This window comes from Agelaius phoeniceus, chromosome 13, assembly GCF_051311805.1.
Source record: "Agelaius phoeniceus isolate bAgePho1 chromosome 13, bAgePho1.hap1, whole genome shotgun sequence".
NCBI classification, from domain to species: Eukaryota; Metazoa; Chordata; class Aves; order Passeriformes; family Icteridae; genus Agelaius; species Agelaius phoeniceus.
Window position 1 is genome coordinate 11,290,830 of NC_135277.1, and position 21,467 is coordinate 11,312,296.

Below are 21,467 nucleotides of genomic sequence, written 5' to 3' on the forward strand. Positions count from 1 at the left end.
CACCTATATGTCCATGGCTTCATTTTGAGATCATTTTGATGAAAGCACAGCACAGGCTTGTATTTTTGTACCAAAACTGGCAGAAAGACCAAGGACAGAGAATAATTCTGGGCAGTAGTAGTAGAGTTAACAATGCACAACAAAGCATCCGAGCGGAAGAAGATGCTATTTCCACACAAGGGAATAAAGAGGATGAGAAGAATGGGAAATGGAAATAGGGTGGCATTAAACAGAATCTGTGTAATTAAAAATGCTAATAGCCTCTTGGAGGCTGTTTCCAAAACAAGCTATTTCCTTTAGACAATCAAAACATCATCAAGTTAACTATGTGCAGAGCCTGATTTCTCCTTATAGCAGACAATGGACTAGAACGCTCCTGCCTCGGGGTGGATGGCAGACAAAAAAAGGAATTTCTTGTTCATCTCCAATTCTGGTATCAGAGTCAAGGATGAAGAATTTAGACTTTGACATCCTACCCAAAAATACATCCCCAGGGTTTTCCTTATTCAGTTTGATCCTGTGACAATTTTAGCAAAGAGCCAACATCAACTTGCATAAATGAGTTTGTCACTCTTATGTATTGGGACCTGGTTCTGACCCCTCTTACACCAATGTAAAATTGATGCCACATTTCACAGACTTAAGGTCAACAAAAACTTTTGCTGCTGAGTGGACCAGCTTTTATTTTTTTTCTTAATCATCCCATTTTACATAGGTTTTTTTGTTGTTGTTTTTTCCTCACAGTCCCGGAGAGATGTACAAGTGAATTTTAATTTCAAGTAGTCTTTCACATCCATGAGTCTCTACCATGAATATGACACTCTGTGCATGCACCAGCTGCAGCTTCAATAAAAAACACATGGTAGGATGGATCCTTCTATTAGATTAGACATCAGTGAAAATGCCACATCAACAGCAGTGTAACCTCAAGGACCTGCTCCAAATGAGATGATGTACTGAGAAGGTGGCAGCATCATCTCTAAATCATATTGCTTCACTTGAATGGATGGCAATGGTGTCTGGAAGTAGAGACTGGAACTGGATGATTTTGAACTTTAGCATTAAATCAAAAGGCTTGATTTATTTCAGTGCTAGCTCTTAGGATTACTCTATTCACTGAAGTGTTATGTGTGCTAGGAAAGAAAAAATTACAAAAATAATTTTGGCTGCTACACAAATGCTAAACAAAACTGCATTGTATTTTTGAAAGATTTGGGTAAGCTGATACAAGCACATCACATCCAACTCAACAGAGGTCTGTGTTCCAATGAAAACTAACTTTTCTATTTTTCCATCTAGGAAAAAATGTGTAATTATTTCTACAATTTCATTCTTCTTCTCTCATTTGTGTAACTCAGATCCTTGTCTCCTTCTGCTCAAGGTTTTGCCCAGGCTACCCCTTATAACTCTCTGAGTTCCTCAGACAGATGAGGAACCCAGAATAACTTCTTCCCTCAGAGAAGCCTGGCTGCATTTTCTGTCCTCTTCAAGCTGTCTCCTTCTCAAACACTTTCCAGCCCTGACTATATGTAATTAGCAAATGACAACAAATTAAAAATCTCTGGTTTTTTTCACTCCCCACAAAAGTTTTATATTTTGGCTCCATTCTTTATGCTGCCTAGAAAAACAGAAGGACAATATTTAGCCTCTAATACCTCACTGTTATAATTAAAGTAGGATAATCGGATGAGCTTCTTTACATATTTGTTGGCATAACACCAATATGGATGGTCTGGTTTAAATACAGTTGCCTCTAAAATGTGATTAAAGGAAGTATCTGGTCTGAAGAAAATAGACTAATATATTTAACTGTGAAAAGCACAGTATTTCCATGAATGAACTTGAAAAAGTAATCATTAATTTCATCAAAGCAGAAAATAGTCCGACAGAAATAATGGCATTATAAGAACTCATGAGTCAGTGAGTTCTATCAAGCTATCAAAATATAAGCTGCCCTTTTAGTTAAACTCATGAAAACTTGCAGTCATTCACTATGAAATAAATAATATCATTCAATTTCAGACTCTTGTCCATCACCAGGAATATTTAAACATCCTCACTCAGGTTGTTCTGCATATATATAATTTAAACTGACTGAGCTTTTGAACCACCTGAAAAGTTTTTATTGGGCAAACCTACTCTTGCCACACTTGCTCTCTTCCAGATTCATGTACATCTTGATAAAACATTCTGAGGGGAAAACAAAGGCTGGTGACTGTTCTTGTAGAAAAAGGGAGAAACATTTTGCATAACACAGACATGAAATGGATTTCTTTCAATATTTGTTTCAAGGGAAACCTGGCTTTTGGCTGATTGAAAATTCAGCATGTTTGGAGGATCCAACAGCCTCAACGCAGCCTAGAAAATATGTTCTTTTTTCCTTTGAGTCATTTCTCCTTAGGCAATTAGCAGTTATTATGCAGACTATGAGAAACTTTGGGTCCCCATTTGTGCACAGAGAGCTGCTGGAGCAGGTTCTGTACAAACACAGGCCACGAGGCAATTTCTTGCCACATCTACTTTGCAGAACAATCACCTGCACTGTTTGTTCTGACTCTGAGGGCAATACTTCACCTGGCAAATTTGCTTCCAGGAGTGGGTGATGCAGACAGTGCTGGTGTTACCCTGAGAGAGAGAAGCAAAAGGCAGCCCTGGCTCTGGAGTGCACAAACTAAAACTGAAATTGGTAACAAGCTCACTCTATTAGAGCCATAGTAGAACAATAAGCTCACCCAACACAGGATAGAACTGCTAGTAAGAAAGCTTTTAATCTTGGTTTGATCTTGTTGGCTCTTATTCAAATAAGGAGCAATTTCATGGATGTCAATGGAGTTACTCAGGTAGAAATCTGGATTGAGAGCACGATCTGGCTTATCATTCAAGCATATTTAATAGAGATCGAGGGAAAGTTGTAAAATGTTGTTCATAATGTTCTTTTAATTGAATTACTACTGTAATTCACCTTGCTCAAAATGAAGAGTCTCTTCATGTTTTGATACTGAACTAAACCCCTACTTACTACCAATGCTTATCTATCTTGTTACAAAGAAAAAACCTGCAATTTACTTTTCTAGCTGTAAAGATTCTCTCACAAATATAAGAATCTACATCTGGTGCCTGATGTACTCTCTGTTTGAGCAATCCAAACAGCTGAAAATGCCCACATGTTGCATAAGTAAGGACTAGTCAGAAGAACAGGAACTGACAGACTAAAGTGATTTTTAACTTCCAGAATCAAAGTCTTTACCATACTAGAGGTTTACTCCTGTGACAAAATGTGTTTGTAAGGATTCAATCAAAGTCACCTCCATTAGAAACCTTTTAAAAGAAGCTTAAAAAACACTTTTCATACACCTCTTTGTCTCCTTTCACCTGCATTTTATACTCCGTTGTCAGTCGCACCAATGTAAATCCAAATTCACTGAGCAGAATGTACAGAATAACCTGAGTTTTAAAAGAGGAACTGGGACCATTTTTATCTGTCTGAATTTATGTTCTACTCCAAAGTTTAGGAAATGGGCCATGTATGACTTTTATATCTTCCTTGTCCTCAGCAGAACTTTGAACATCATTAAATCATCTTGACTATTTTTATGGGAAAAGGGGACCACAATGCTTATTGTCAGAGATGCTGACTCTATGGTATTAATGGCTTGGAAACATGCCAGGAAATTGTATTCTATAGAGTCTCAGTAGTGCTCAGGAGTGTAAATGGCTGGTGGAATTTTAATGCCCATACATCACTCTGTGAGGGCCATAATCCTGGCATGAATAAGCTCTGTAAGGACATCTCATTAAAGATCAGTCCCTGCTCTCAAAGGTGGAATTCTGATTTTCATGTCTAGGGGTGGCTTGCTGTGGCATCTTCTCCTCTGCTACATATTTATTATTATTGACACATGGTTGTTCAGACAAAGCAACTTCATTTGTTCTGCATGAGAAGATTGGGGAGAACTGCAGGGATTTTAGAAATGGCATTTGCATATTTCATTGAGCCAAAGCTCCCTCTGAAGTCAGACTGACCCCCAGAGAAAGAACAGTGGCATGCAAAAGGGCAAAAGCAGCTTACTCTGGATAAATAAAGCTAAACACAATGAAGACAGTGCAAATGGACCCTCCTAAAGGGTTACCTGGGTATTCTGTGCACATACTGTACTCTGATAATAGAAAGCTGTTGAATGAGTCTGATATGGAAATCAACTCCTTCAACCAAGACCTCATTTCCCCAGCTTTTGGGCTTCCTGTGAAGTTCTTTTAGCTGATATTCCAGTATCTAGACAAGGTTCCATAAACCAAGAGTCAAATGCAATCAAAATGGTGAAAATCCGGGAAATTGTGTATCCCATTATGAATGCTCAGTCTTAAATGTTCTTTCCTGCATTTTCATGTAGTATCTTCCCTAGCCTGTTATTCTTTCCTCTCTGGAGCCCACCCAAAGACATGATATTCATAGCCAAGAATATCTTTATCCTGGTTAGCAAGACAGTTGTGGGTACTGCATTTCCACAATCTTTCAGACTTTTCAGACAAATCCATTTAGTTACTTGCTAAAGTTTTTTGCCTGACCAGGGGAAAACTCAGAAAGAGTTGAACTGGAGGGATTTGCAGTACTCCATGCCCTTTTGCATTCCTTGGTGACTCCACACACTTCTAGCTGATGTAAGCTGCAAAGAAGTTGTCATTTACAATATGGGTTTCTAGAATATTTAGGTTTTACTGTCATGTCATCCATTGGGAGTTCCTTCTATCAGCAAAAAGCAGTTTTCCAAGATGAAAATAAGTAAATATAATACTAAAATAAGTAAAAATAATACTATAAATATATGAGAAGGGAGTCAATATAGTGTCATTGATGTGAACTATACAGTTACATTGTGCGGTAGAATTCCATGACCTTTGCCTAAGTGACAAAATGCTGGTTGTCTTGTTGAGGGGGAAAAAGAAGAAATATCATTTTAGCTAAAATTATACTTTGAGCAAATGTGGGTATTTTCATAGTCCAAAACCACATTAGACAAGCAGAGATACTGAAGGGTAACTTCCATGTAATTCAGATGTGCTCTTGCATACTAATGTTCATTGAACTTTTGCACTGAATAAACTTATATAGCTTTTTCCCAGAAGACAAAACCTAAAAATGTCTGTGATATTACACAAACAAGTCAAAACATCAGATGAGAATTCTGTGTCCCCAATTCAAACACATCTCTCTTCAAGGTCTTGTTATTTTCCATAGAGAGATGATGAACTATGGGAAAAAATATCTTTATACAAGATGTGAACTTGATTATTATTAAGTGCTTTTAAGCTAGAGTTATGGAGTACTCATGTTTTGATCTCTGGCTTAGTTAAAATTCAGAGACACTAAATGAAAAACAAAAAACAACATTTGCAGTCGTCAACTTATAAATAAAAGATGTCTTTTGTGTAAAGGACTTTGTACATATTGCTTGAAAATATCTTCCCAAAGTTGCTAAGGGTCAGATAGTCCACCATGATGTTCATATCCTTTGTAAAGTGACCCAAAAGGGAAAGCAGTTCTCAGGTACAGCTTTTCTAATGTATTTTGGGCTACTCCTCCCCCAGCTCACTCAGGGTGGCATCACCAAAGCAAATGGAATTTTTACATAAGCTTTTATTCAGTCACAGCAGTAATGAAACAATTTGGAGAAAATTGCAAATGTTACAGTAAAGTTAATGTCTGTAGTTGCTGAAGGAACTGCAAAGATCTTACAAGGATTATTAGAAGACAGGAGTAAATCTGAGGTTAACAGGGGGATTTAATAGAACTGAATAGAACTTAATAATAATTAAGATGCTTGGATTTTAACTTCTGTTTCTCCTCCCATTCTCTGACATATATCACCTGTAGCTGATGTTATACACCCCTCTACTAAGGGCAGATGTTTATGAGTGATCCAGGTACTGCATGTTCTATGTAAATAATCAAGAGAAGATATTCAATCCCATATTAAATATAAAATCATCAAACCACTTCTAGCAAGGAAGCAAACTCCTGTGCTGGACAATCCATGCATAATACATGCACTTATGCTTTGAGGACCACCCAGAAACCAATGCCAAACTGCCTTAGGTGCTTTATAAGAATGCACTTAAGAAGGTACCCTCCCCAAAAGAGCACACTCATCCAACAGAGGGGTAGGAAGAGTAAGGACACATTGCTAGAAATAATTTGCTGTGTAAGAATAAAGTGATCCTGACTTGGTAACAGGTAGACAGCATTTACAAATACACTTTATAGCTTCCTATGGTGGTCATAGTTCATCAATTCTGTTTAACTTAGGTTGCTTTTCTACAAAGCTGCAGATGCATAGAGAATGATAAGTTTGGGGTGGTTTTTTTTTTTTTGGGTTTTTTTTTTGGTTTTTTTTTTTTTGTTGTTGTTGGTTTTTTTTTGTTGTTTTTTTTTGGGTTTTTTTGGTTTTTTTTTTTTTTTTTTTTGTTTTTTTTCCTGGGACAAATTTTTAAAATGCTTTCAGCTACAAACAAAATCTGAGAAAATTTAAACAGATGTCAAAATAAATTTCCACCTAAATTCCCTATCCAAGCATGATTTGTATACAGCTTAATTTGAATAGCACCTGGGTTGCTGAGGAAATTTTTAGCTTTTAAGGGAAAAAACCAAAACAAATACAGATAATATATTAGTGGAAAACCAGCCATATTCAAAGAATCTGTTTGCATTCTGTTCCAGAGGAGCAGAAAAGAGAGCACAAAGACATGGTATCTTAGCAATGCAACCCAAGCAAATACTTGAAAAAAAGGCAAGTACAATTGGACCACATTAGGCTTGATCAACGCCAAAAAACTCCAGTTTGTTTCAGGAGACTTATGAATGGCATGTATCCCAGCAACTACAGAATGTGTAATAGGAAAACCAGGTAGTGGTTGTTAAGAGATAGTGCTGTAGGAAGAAAGTGAAATGACTAGGAGGACAAAAGCTTATTCATTTACGTGATACCTTAACTTATATCCAATTTCAGTGCAGTAGGAAGGAAAGGATTAAGCCCTAAATCACCAGAATTTTTTTAATAACCATGCTGAACCAAGTAAGTTGGGCTCTGCTGTCAGGCTGCAAATGAGGTGCTTTCTTGGTTTATACTTCCTGCTGCTAGGAGAGGAGCTGGGAGAAATACAAAGAACACATCACTTCTCTTGGGACTGTATGATGCCCAGAGATGAAAAAGATACAAACTGTTCCTTGCCTCTGCCACGGAGGAGGAAATGCCTACCCCTAGAAAGATCATGAAAGGGTGTAGCAGAGAGTATTCCAGCTACAACACGTGTGAGCCATGGAAGAAGGAGATGCAGATTGCTCTGTGTTACTGAAGCTCAGAGAAGGTTTTCCAGTTTGACAACCATCCTGAGCATTCATTGTGAGAGCAGTTTGTAGCAGGATGCTGGGGAGTCCTTTATACAGCAAGCAGGGACTCTGGTAATCTAGGAGTCTTCTGCAATATTACTTATGATTATAGGAAATTAGACTTGATGACTACCTTGAACCCTCCAACCTCATGTCTGGGAAGTCTGTACTTTTCTTTTTCTGTTGTGCTGCCAAACAGGAAACTCAGCAAGTAAGAAGTATGGAGTGATTTGGCCCTGATGGATGAATACTGGCTGTTCTCTTCTACAATGAAAAGGAAAAATATTTGAAGGATCTATTACAGTCTGATCAATGGGTTTATCCAGGCTTTGTGCATGAAATAATATGTGTTTCATAAATTCCCAAGCACCTTGGGGATACAAATGCTAGAATCAAATCTAATTTTAATGTAAATATTCATAAGCATAGTCAAATAATATCTGCATGCCAGTATGATATTTATTTGTATAAGTTTTTTCCCTGCACCAAAAAGAGGCTCCACTTGTCAGCTAAATTCACAAGCAGTGGAAATAAAAGCATCAAACCATCTTTCCTCCTCAAGAAACAACTGGATATTTTCTTGTAACAGACCAATCTATTCATGTACCACATCTCCATATGGGAAACATATCACAGTACATTAAAAATATGTGTGGTGACCTTCACGAATGTTTAGGACTCATGAGCCATATTTAAGGCTCAAAGCACATTTTGTTCATTACCTCACTGCAAAAGACTAGAATTCCAACAGAACACAGGGATTATTCATGCCCATCACCAAGCTCAGAGGTAGACACCTTCACACTGGCATCCCAGCAATGGTGGCATCCAGTTGCAGGCCAGTTATCACGCAGATTGCATGTAATTAATTTTAGCTTCCCTAATTGAGATGTAGCAGAAGGTGCTATTGTATGATCACAATAACTTTTTATCAGATAGAAATGGAACTAAAACTCATATTTCATTATTTAGGGAAAGCAAACACCTAACTGATTCTATACATATGTAGTTTTTACCATTTCTATTTATTTAAAAAATAGAATTAAATGTTATTTTTATAAAAGCAAATAGCTCACTGAGGACTTAATTATCCTTTCTCTTCCAATGGGAATCAATGCTATTGGCAGCTTGCAGGCCTGTTCTCTTGACAAATCAAGTTGTTGTCTGAGGCGTGAAGTGTTAAGATTATGATCGACTCAGCGTGACATTGTGATTCATGGCTACTATATTACAGAGGGAAAAAGGGGATTTATGCTTCATATCCACTTTGAATTCATAGTGAAACAAGTGAATCATTCTATTCAACCTCAGGAGTTCATGTTCTACACCCGGGGGGTTGAGCAATATAACAGGCTTGAACATTTTAAGGAACAAGTGCAATAAAATATCACTGTGAAATATTCTCTCTTTCCCTTCATGCTATAAGTTTAAAGAATCACCTGGAGCAAGGTTTAATAAACACATTTCATTAAAAGAAGAAGGAAGAGGGATGGATATGAAAGGGGCATATTGGTCAACCGGAAAAAAGACAGGTACAGACAGATAAATGTAACTAAAGGAATAATTAAGCAGAGTCTCTGTAAGGCCTAAATTCTAACTGTTAGGTCTAAATGATGTACACCATCTTTCTTTTTTCCCCTCCAATAAAGCCATTGATGAGAAAATTCTGTTGCACTGCCATGTTTAAACAAAGGTATAACATTAAGTATGTTTGTTTTATTTCCTATATTCTGAGATCAACATCTGGAAACAACCACAGACAGCTGGGGTCACTGCAGCTGCTATAATGAAGGAGGGCATCAGCACAATTCTCCAGAGAAATGTGGCAAAACTTGCACTTCACTGGACACCATTAATGGGGTCTACAGTGCCATCCACTCTCCCTGGAAGCACCACCCACCTCACAATTCATGTGTGACAATTTAACCATGTGCAAAATCTGCAGTCACAGCATCAAAAGCAGGAGGAAAATCTAGCCAATCCCTGTAGCACTCCATTTCAATTAAGTTCAAGATCCCCTATTTTAAAAAATATAGAATTCATGCTACTTTTCCTATAGTGTTAGAAAATGCATGGCAAATTGAATTTCACCCTTGCAAAGACAGCTTGACTGCAAAAGCAGAACCAAAGTCCGACTGCAAAATGTCAGCACTGAATTCCTCTTCCAGCCTTATTTGTATAATGAGCAGAACCAAGGCATGGAGGGAGGCACAATGAAATTAAAGAAAACCAAGATTCCTGGTCCTTTTTGGGGAAAAATTATTCCCTCTTTTCTAATTAAGTAAAAGTGTCCTTCCAGCTTTTATGCAAAACCCTTTTGGTTATTGTTTTTGCAAAGAGGGACCAATCATTTGAAGGACTTGGAGAAAGTCCAGCAAAGATAAGGCTGAAATCTCTCTCCAGTTTAGAGGAAATGGTTTTCTTTTGTGTACTTATGATTTTCAAGAGACAAGGGTTTGTTTTTTAATTCTGATACTGCTACATAGAAATAGCAATGGGAAGAGCTAATTGTTATTAACTATTATTTGTTCAGCACACTGAGTGACAAACATACTTTGTGGACAAGTCCTTGCTAAATGATGTCCAGCATTTAATGAATTTTCATGCAAATAGTGGCCTCTCTGTTCTTTTGTCTGACTTTGCTGAGGAAAAAGGGATGCCTTACTGACCTCATACTATCTCCAGCCTGGACTGGTGTTTTATTGGTGGCTGCTCTCAAGAGATATTCTTCTACCTGTAGGCAGCCCTGTGACTTCTGTTCCCAAGTTCGCTATTGATGTACAGTATCGAGGATTCTACCCAAGTTGTGGTTTTCTGCTGTGGCATTCCAATAAGATGGCCTCTGGCTCCTAACCTGACACAGGGATGCTAGTAAGTTATACACCATCCATAAATATGGAATCATCTGCTCTTGTGAGAACCAGATTTAATAATAAAATATCTTTCTACAGTACAAAATATAAGGTCTCATAGACTCTAGACAAAGAGGAACACCATGGGCTGGGTTGTTCATAAACCACCATAAATTTGCCAAAACCATTTAAGTATTGCTCTGATGATGCCTGAGCTTCCAAAGTTACTTTATAAAATCATCAGCACCTTTGTGGCATAACTGCTGTAAAATATAATTACTGGGAAAATTTTTCCAATGACAACATGTCAAAACTATGTCAGAAAATGCATCGAGGCTAGAACTTGAACTGATGTGCATCGGCTTAGACAGGCCATTGATTTTAAAGCAGCTGCAGAGATTTTTATCAATTTAGAATCCTCCTTTCCTATATCTAAGCTATGGTGTTGAACATGTAAGAGACTCCCATGCTGTCTCTGGCTAGCAGGTAAACTACAGTGTAAAATGCTCTTCAGCAAGGAGAATAAGATATGAAAATTGCATAGATGCACTAGTTGCCAAATGGGAATATAGAATAACATGTTTGTAACTGGTAAAGCTATCTGCAATAGTTAACCTCATAAACCAGCTGAGATACTATTCTCTGTCCAGTTACAGATGTAGAGATTTCATAGCCACTCAGGTATCTCCTAAATTTCTAATACTGATCAAAAAGAGAAAATGCCATTTTGACTATCTTATATCATCTGAAGATTAATATCTGATCCTAGAGATCTCCAGAAGAAAGGTGCATGAATACATAGTCATCTCATTATCTACCTCTGAGCTAATAACCACAGGTAAAAATGTAAGCTCAAAGCATCCACCTCTATTTACACAGCACTTCTGGATGTGCTTGAATCCCACTCTGTTACTTCAGAATTGGAATCTCTGTGAACTTTCAGCTGGCTGCCCTAACAGATAGGCTGTTTATATTAGTTCTCTGGCATAATGAAGTGTATCTTCAGCTCTATCAAATATCAGGTCAACTTGATTAACTGGTGCAGTCATTGTTGCGTTATTTTTAGAACAATTCCCAAAAACTACAATCTACAAAAGTCTTAATACTACTTTTCTTCCATTAAGTATATTATTGAGTAAAATTATACATCCTACTATAGCAGCCAGTGACCTCAAATTGGATGTCTTCCTGCAGAGTTCTGTACATTATGTACCCAGAGACCATCCCTATTCCACAGAACTTAAACCACAGAAACCAGGAAAGCCATCAAATAAAGATATTTAGCCCTATTTGCTGATATGAAACCAAGGCAAACAGAAATGAGACACTTCTGAAGGTCACAGGCTTTTCTGCAGGAATAGTAAGATTTGAAACAACATCTTCTGGGGACTCATCTATGATAACTCAACACAGAACACAGGTACCTCCAGCTCCAAATGGAGAGATGCAGGAGCACTTCTGATGCACACCAATCACACCCTGGTGCCCAGCTCTGTAGCACTACAGTGGGTGTGATGCTCCTCAAGTCATACTTCAAGGCAAGAAGTGTGGCTCAGACAGCTGCCCAAGTAGAGCTGTCCTGAGCTACATCATGAGAGGAGCAGGGCTCTGCTTTGGGCACTAGCTTGCACCCTTACTCAGCTTCTTTATGCATTCCTTGAGATAATGGCAGTTTTACCAACTTTCAGTTCTAAGACTGAGTAAAAGACTTGTTTCACACAGGACAGTGGGCAGAACAAAACACTGCTGGGAGAAAACTCACTGCTGGAACTGGCAAGCTATATAGATCTAGAGATCATATAGATCTGATCCCAGCCACAAAAGAATACACCATAATATGCAAATAAATCATTAGATATTGCTATTAATTTCTCTATTTTGTCTTTTGCAGAACTAAATACATTAAGGAATTTTTGATAAATTTTCCAATTATATTTGTTCAGAAGCATTGGCAAAACAATCTGTGCTATTAATGAGATGTTTAGTGCAAATTAATCATTAAACTGGACGGTCTATGCCCTGAAAAGTGATTTGTTTTGCAGGGTGTTTTTACTAGCACAGTCAGTCTTTGGAAATTAACATGTTTCTTGAAAGATCTTCATCATTACTTTGATTTTAATTTGTTAGAAAGGTAGTAATCCAAAAAGTCCCCCATGGGACTGCAGTCTGTCAACCTGCCCTTGCACATCCCAAGGACACGCAGAGAAGGGATCTGTAGTGTCATGAAAACGGCACAAAGCTCCACTGAACTCGGGGGTGCCCTGTGATCCTGAGGAAGGAAGTGGGAGAGACACTGGAGACAGACATTGTATTGTAACTGAGGGGAACTCTGGGGTCATTGCAAGTCTGCTGGAAATGAGTTCTTCCTAAAAAGCTCCCAGGTCACCTGGGGAGTCACTCAATTTTCTCTCTTGCATTCAGCATAACATGGGTGGGGCAGAGAATTTGCAGGGGGCTTTTAACCTCAGTTAAATAAGCTGCAACAAAGAAGTCTAGTGCAGCAATGAATGCATTGGAGGAGCAGCAATTGTGAGTACATTCTGCAAAGAGAATTTTACATCTGCACAGGTTCTACCCAACAGTAGCACATGGATGAAGGCTGGGGTTTTATTCAAGAGCACAAATACACATTATTGCTGCTTCCAGTACTGCACATATGGCAATGTCTCCTAGCAGGAAAAGCAGTTCTTGCTTTACAGAAATACAGGTAATCTAAATATACAAACTACAAGACAATTATGAAATCAGAAGCAGCCATCAGCTCCTCTTAGCATCACTGCATTGTCTGGAGCTTATTGCTACATCCCACAATTATGTTGCTTACCTAGTCATTTGCCTATTTCTTGCAATGACTATTCATATGATTGCCTTATTTTTAATGCAGCATGGCTGCACTATGCACAGACACTTTGTACTAGCATTCCTTTAGGATTTGACCCTTTCTTGACTTTAGTTCATGCCTCTTGTTCTTATGTTTGACATAAATTCAAATCATCTTGTAGCATCTATTCTTTCAAATCCCTTTGGAGTTCTATATATTTCTCAAAGGTCGTCACTTTCTCTCTACTCTTGCATTTTAGCCCTAAAGTTTGAGAGGTTGGTGGGGTTCTTTTGTTGTTGCTTGTTTTGGTTTTTTTTTTTTTTTTCCCTTGGTAGAGAAGCCTTATTATTAAAAAAGCCCCAAATATTTAGTAAGATTATGACTGCCATCCACTTCGTATATTTTCCTGGTAGCCTTCAGCAAACTGACCTATAATAATAATTACTGCCTTTTACATGTTTCCTCTTAAGTTCATTGTACTGTCAAGTCTCCTACTCAGCACATACAGATATAATAACTTGAGTTCCTTTAAAAAAAGAGTTTGATTCCTTTTTAACAGCTATTGTGTTCAATGTGACAGAGTGTTTACACCGGCCTTGTATTTAAGACAAAGTCCTGATAGAGATGGTGGATTTCAGCAGAGATAAAGCCCTTCAGGAAGCTAAAATCACCTTATCTCATCAGTCAGCTTGAGCACTACAGGGCAGATTTGCCCTCAGCAGCAAATGTAACAGACCTTTGGTTATTCTTATCCCCTGTGGGATCTCGTGAGCTGTCTTCCCCCCCCACCTATGTTTAAAGAACTAATTGTATTTATTAAACATAAGCTGCCATATAGACAATTTTTACTGGAATTCCCTGCAAGCTTTGTCTTTTGTTTTGTGTCATTTGGAGAAGAGGAAGCTGCAGAGTGACCTCGCTGTTCTCTGCAGCTTTCTGAGGAGCAGAAGGGAGAAAGAGGTGCTGAGCTCTCCTCCCTGGTGTGACAAAGGAATGGTTCAAAGCTGCATCAGGCGAGGTTTAGACTGGACATTAGGAAACATTACTTTACCAAGAGGGTGCTCAAACTCAGCAACAGGCTTCCTAGGGAGGTTATCCATTCCCAAGCCTGTCAGTGTTCAAGAGGCATTTGAACAATGCACTAAATAATACACTTTAACTTTGGGTCAGTCATGGAGTGCTCAGGCAGTTGGACTAAATGACTGCTCTAGGTCATTTGAATTGTTTTAAGTTCAATCCTGTATTAAAATATTTTCAGGAGTCAGACCATGAAAAGGCCTCTAGTTCTTCTGCTTCTGTACAAATAAATTTCTCTGCAGATACATCTAGTATTTAGGTGGCTATATTCACATATGCATATGTTGATTTTATAAAATATTTTCATATGACCATACGTTTTACAAAAAAATAAAACAACCCAAACCCTCAAACCTCTAAATTGTCATACACTTTTCTAAAATCCACTGTAAATTCAAGGCTATGCTGCAAAAATGTAGGCTTGTTAAAATTACATGAATCTTTAATAGCAATTTATGTCTGAATTCAAAGAAGAATGAAGTTATGGTTGCAATCCTTACAATGAAACAAGAATGAATGTGGGAAGGGGTAGACAATGTCGATATTTGGTCAGCACATTGTGTGTATTTTATTTTGACCCAAACTGTGACTGTTCAAGACACTAGAAGCTTTGACAGGGCTATGCTGACTTATTAACTCTGCTTTGCACCGATATAAGGGACAGAAAAGATCTTAATTGTGGGACACAATGGGTAACTTCAACTCCTTCAACATGTGGCTGCAATTACCATTTTGTAAACATTTTCATTGAGTCTAGGTCCACAAAATTTTGTAGCTTTTTTTTGGCCAAGAGTAATAGCTCTGGGAATGACAGTCTCATCTCCAAAATATGTGCGTAACATAAAAAAAAAAAGAAGAAAATAATCACTCTAGAAACTCTTAATGTGAACAGCCTAAGACATCCTCCTGTAAAACCTGTGAAAGTCATATCAGCACTTCAGTACTAAGTTTAGTGCCCCTCCTTCCCAGCTCTCAGCCTAACAAACCTAGAACTGGACCAGACTGTGCTGTCCTCTAGTGAGTACCAGATGGGGCAATGGCTTTCAGAGCCATTAATACACAGGCATGTGAAAAACAATATATCAGCAAGTCAGAGGGATGTCCATTGATCTTTTCCAGCTCTCCTTTCTCCCCCTTTCCAAATGTTCTAAGCAAGTTAGAAATGAATAAATAGCAGGTGTTTAGGTTTCATACAATAATAGATTACTCAGGTAGTCTTCCATCTTTGATGTTTTTTAGGCTGTAGCAGTTTCCCAACTGATCACCTTTATCTATATTCCTCTATCAGTACATTAGAGTCTTGGCAGATGCTATAAGATTGCAATTCTCTAGATCAGGATAAATATATTGGGAAAAACACAAATAGCTGACAACCAGCCTTTGGAGGAGTCATGACTGCACAACAGAGCAGCTTGTAATAAGAATGAAGACAATTTTACACCATCTGTAAAATCCTCAGGACAAAAAAGCCCTTAGCAACGGAGCTCTGATCTTCACAGGGGTCTCTGGACAGTGTTTTTATAATGATCATTAATCAATAGTGATGCTAATCCTAGCCACAGGGAAAAGGGGCAAAAGAGAATCAATTCTTCACTCGGTGAAGAGTCTGGTTGAGACTGTGCAACACTGATAGAGTCTTCTCTGATTAGCATAAGGTCACATTGTCTCTTATGGCATCCACCTCCATGAAAATATTACAATGGGATTTTATTGTCTTCTCTTTCTAGCAGAGAGAGCCAGTGATAAATGGTGTATGGGATTCTCAGTGTGTTACATACCAGCTCCTGAAGGAACAATATTTTGCATTCTGCACTTGCTCAGGAAATACTTCCCTGATCCTTCTCTTTCGGTGCTGCAAAGCACCCGTTGGAGGGAGCAGATTGCTGTGTCATCCCCACTGCACAGGCCTTTTGTAGCCATATTGGTCCTCACCATGAGCATATGGGAGCATTTTTCAAATGCCACAAAACCTCATCGTTTTAAGGAGTAATATTAAACATCTTTTACCATACGGAGGCACATGAGACAGAGTCCTTGCAGATTTTAGCTCTGTCCTGCATGATTTGCTGGAGTCAGCTGTGCTGTAAGCATCTTCAGTGACTGCAGATAATAGATATTCATGTGGTTCAAACCGATATTTCTCGCCACAAACCTAGCTTAATTAGGTTTGCTGCAATTTTCTATGATAATTTAGTTCTGCCTTTGCCTTTTGGCTGGCAGATTGTCCCTGGAAACCTCTTACAGAAATTCCCATTGCCTGCAATGATTCTCAGTTAGGGCAAAACTGATCACTGCTGCCTTCCCTGCTGTTGAACTCAATCAACAAGCCATACATAACTCTCTAAAAATAAAAAAAAATATCAGTAAGGTCAGAAAATCTGAACACTGGCTGTTTGACACCAGAAAGATAATGATAATGTAACTAGTTCTGCCAGGACTTGCATCAGAGCATAACAGATGAATCTGTCTCCATCCACTGAGTCACCTTGCCAACTTTTTTTCAATTAAATTCTTCTTATAAATCAACAGTGAAAGATTACTTTTCAGCTAGAAGGTATTCAGTCAAACAGCAATATACCATCAGCAGCTGTGAGGCAAAACCATAAGGAAAATGAGAAAACTAACACTTTTTTTTTCCTTACTGCTCACCAGATATGAAATTTCTACTCTCCAAGTCCCAAGACTATAGTAATGGCTCCTCCTCCCTGCCCTTCCTACTTCACAATGATCACTGCTCTACAGGGGGTTGAAGTACATGTCTCTCTTCAACTTAATTTAGCTGTGTTTGTGAATTACATGATCTCTCCCCTCTGCCTTTTAGATTTGTCTCAAATTAATACCTTATAAAGAACACTCTTATTCCTCAGTCAGCAGGGCTGAGGTTTGATTCAGCCAGCTCCCTTTCCAGTTACAAGGGCTGCTATTGTTGCACTACTCCTTATATGTAATTCTTTCATGTTTAACTGGAACTCCAGGAGGATTTACCCTGTGTGAAACTCATGACACTCCCAGGTTTGCTCATGTGCAATGTGCAGCCCTACACTCACAGCTTTGCTGTTCAGCTCTGGGTTCAAGCTTGGCCGAGATTTTTGCCCACACTTAATGTGCAGCCTGTGCAATAAAACAAATAAGCATTCCTTTATAAGTACTGGCATTCCCACTTTCCCTGCAGATTTGTATCTCACACTCCTCTTCCCCTGCAGTCTCCCACTGTGCTGTGCATCTGCCCTGCCAAGGGTCCTTGGGCTTGTCCTGGCAGTGCCGGACACCGGGCGGTGGCACCGCTGCAGTGTCCGACACCTGCCAGCCACCTTTGGAGGGAACTTCCACTGGCATTCCCTCTTCTATTCTGCTGCTGCTTTCCAGGACCTGTGTAAGAACCTAATGGCCTCAGACTTTGGCTCTTCCTCCAGCATTGGTCAAAACTGGCCAACAAATTCAGAAGTTATCAGGCACAGATGAGTGGTTTGCACACAAAAATCTCATTCCCCTCCAGACTACACGGAGCCTCAAGCCAGATCTTGTTCTAACAATTTATGCACAGTTAGTCTTGGTGTTTGGCTGCTGCAGCTCACATTAACCTGTGCTGGTGCTGCATCAACATGCATTTACCTCAACTCACTGAATGCCACCATTCTCCTGTAGTTTGCAGGAAGAGGTCATACAGTCTGTCTTATTAAAGCAGAGTTCTTTGGCACAAACAAAGTGACACCTCTATTTTCAAGGGAATGCATATTTTTGGTATCAAAACAATGACAGATGAAAAATAATTACCTTCTATAATCACAAATTTGAACTGCCTTAGCTTATATTTGAAGAAAACAGTGAGATCTCACAGATCAGTAAATCCTCTAAATAAAGAGAGCCAAATACAACTTAGAGACCAGCAAATGCCCAATAATGGTATGGAAAATGCAGCTATTGAAGAGACATTGTATATTACATTTGAGCATCTTCAGCTGCATAATGTCAAAGAGAAAAAAGGTGTGCTAATTATTTTTTCACTCGACCTACCCGAGTTCTATATAACATTCTAATAACAATTGCCAGGACCATGGAATAAATTGTACACATTTTCTACATTTAACTGTTACCTGATGAATAGGAGTATTATGGGGATTATTCCTCTTAATGACAAATCTAATCTTCAATGTAACAGTTGATGATGATGAGTGCTTATGCTATTCAAGGTAAAAATGAATTTTTCTATGTGCTCAACTTCAAAGGATTTCATTTGACTAAAAGAAAGAGAAAGTAACATAAAGGAGGAGACAGGAGCATGAACTCTGGATAGAAAAGGAGGATAAACTCTGATTATTTCAATGTTTTGTACAACGCAAAGTTGTTAGAAAAACATGAAGCGTTTCTTATATTAAACGATTGACTTGAGAGGACAATGAAAATGCTCACATGTTTCCTAATGTGCAGATGGACAAGTGCAAAGCTTTCAGCAATGATAGCTCATGGAAATAAAACAAAAATACCACAAATCCTGATGTCAAGCCAAGCCTGCTGAATTGCCATTGTTAGGCACCTATAATACTACAGGATTTATTTTTCATTTGAAGAAATACTGTTTTGTGTCCACAGCCAGATATGTTCAGAGGGATAGCAAATTATCCAAAGTGCTGTGATTCATACCTCCTCCCACCCCAGCCTCGCTCTTCTCTGTGGATAATGTCCCTGACAAACGATTTATCTTTAGCCAGCAACAGCAGTGCCACAAAGAGTGTCTGAGGAACTTTCTGCCTGAGGAGAGCATGCAAGGCAGTAAAATAACACAAATCTGGACAGGTTCCTGCTTCAGGACATCACCACTTATGTTAACATAGGGAAAAGAAATACAACAAATAAATAAATTAGGTCCCTGTTTCCTTTCTGCTCTCTGACATATAATAAACTCTCCTTACATTCTTTTGACCCACAAGATCTGACATCTTGGAAAAAGGAAGGGGAAGGTAGAGAGAGGGGAAAAAACCCCAACAAACTGAAAACCAGAAACGTTCTTGCTAAGTAGGGTTTTATAAAATATTGCAGCTCTCAGTCTTAAAATGTCTAAAATGAAAATCTGCTGCAAGGACATAAAAATAAAGCTGATAATGTTCTCCCCTAGGAAGAAGGAGCACATGCTGCTCCCCAGTACCCAGAAGGCAGTACTCCACTGAGAATAAAAACAACCTACACAGTAAGATGCATCCCCAGATTTGATTTAGAGATATCAGAAAACTTTCAAAATAGACCTGGCTTCGGATGAAATTAGTGCATGGAAAATGGCTCTCTTGAAACAGTTCCCTGTTATATCATTTACCTTCTCACCCAGGAGGACTCCTGTCTGATCCCTGGGCCCTGCAGTGCCCCATTCAGCCACGTTATTAACAGAGCACAGCAATCAATCCTGTCTCACTACAGGTGACAGTCAATGAGCATCAGGAAACAAGGCCCTGATACATGGATATAAATCCATATTCCAGTTAGTCTTTCCTTGGATACAGTAATCTAATAACCTCAATGACCCAGTAAAATTCTCCATCAGATACCAGAATTTTGAAATCTTTATGAATGTACTTACATGGAATAAAATCCTCATAACCTGTAATTAAATTCAAGAGCAATGCACATACATGAACACACACATTCCAGCATTAAGAAGACAGTGGGGGACTCCTAAATTGAATATTTCTCATGAAACTTGAAATTGATTATCAAGTACTTTGACCAAGTTTCAGGATCAACATAACATTTTGATTAATTGGCCCACAATTCTTCAGCATTATCATGCCCCATTTTGCTTATCCCATACTCAAATTAACTAAAAAACAATGATCTCATATCTAATGTTTCACCTAAAATGTAGAGAGCACTACAGACAAACAATCCCACATGAAATTTCAGCCCCTGCCTTCTTAGGCAGGGGAGAATACTGGAAACAAAAAAAAACATGAAAAGTTCTTAGGATCCATCTTTGCTCTCACTTGCACCAGGAACTGAGACTGTCAGAGGTTTTCTTACAAGAAGGTAAAAATCTGGTGTGGAAAATAAGAGTATTGCTCCCATTTTATTACCTTGCCCCAGAGGTTCTTCCTGAATTATTAGGAGCAATGAAGATTTGAGCTCTGCTGTGTTTACAGATAGTATTTATTTTTTAAAAAGAAGACATAACTAAAAGCATATAAAATGCCAATAAAACCAACCAGGAACCCTTTCCAAAACATTTTAAAACAAGTAGCAAAATTAAAAATTGCAAACATGCTCATCACAACATGCTTACACTTCAGTACAGGACAGTATTCCTTGCACAGCACTTTTTGCTGATTTACGAGAATTTTCTACAATCTGAAGTTCTTTAAAGTTAAATTGCACTTCAAAGTTTCATTTACACACTGTAAAAATGATATAGTTAAGTTTTCAACAGGGAATGAATTATTCATTAAAGAAGATAATGGTGTTAAACTCGTCCAAGGAGCTATAACATTAGCATAAAGAATGCCTTATGTCACATTAATTTTAAAAACAGAAAACATACAACACAAAAGATATCGAACCACGGGTTTGGGTTTTGGTTACATTAAACAAAAAGCAATTATTCTTACAGCAACCTTTTCCTAGCATTTTAACCATACTGGTAGGTATTTTACAAGGCATTTGTTCTTAATTATTCATTGCATAAGGGTAGGCTGAGTAGAACATGCCTCTATTCTGATTTTATTATCTTTGCTCTTATGCAAAGATGCAAAACGGAAGTGCTTAAAAAGGAAAAAAACCCTTTTTATTTACATCTCAGTGATACAGAAAGAATGTGTATATGAATACACAAAACCTCTTTTTTAAAAAAGTATAAGACCATCTATGGAAAAAAAAAGACCACCTACACAAAAAAAATCCACCACCCCCCCCCCCAAAAAAAAAGAAATTACTTCCTTTCTCAAAAAAAATAGTCAGCTATAGCAGAAAAACCAAACTAGACTCCCCCAAGCACTTCTACATCTATCTGTCTATCTATCTATATATATATATATATCAGTAAGGAATGACTTTGATTAGAATTAAATCAGTATCTGTAGAACAGATCCTCTTAAATTCAATTGCCAGCTGATTTTATTTACTGTCAGAACAGTCCCATTCCTTAGCTCCTTCTTGACATAATTTCTGTAAAATAGAATCACTGCTACTTCCTAGTGTTTTTTAGTTTGTTAAAACTAGTTATCCTAAATGCTTTTGGTAAATAAACTTCAGAAATAAAATAACTATTTTCTCCTATACCATCTATCTTCTCAACTTACTCATTCCTGCTATTGTGCAAAGTAGCAGCTTCATCAGTTTGCTAATAGAGTTT

At 38.2% G+C, this 21,467-nt stretch overlaps 1 protein-coding gene across 4 annotated transcripts in view; it reads right to left on the reverse strand.

Moving 5' to 3' along the window:
- SEMA6D (semaphorin 6D) overlaps positions 1-21,467 on the reverse strand; it is a 342,631-nt gene that overhangs the window by 278,884 nt on the left and 42,280 nt on the right. The gene's annotated exons all lie outside the window — the stretch shown is intronic.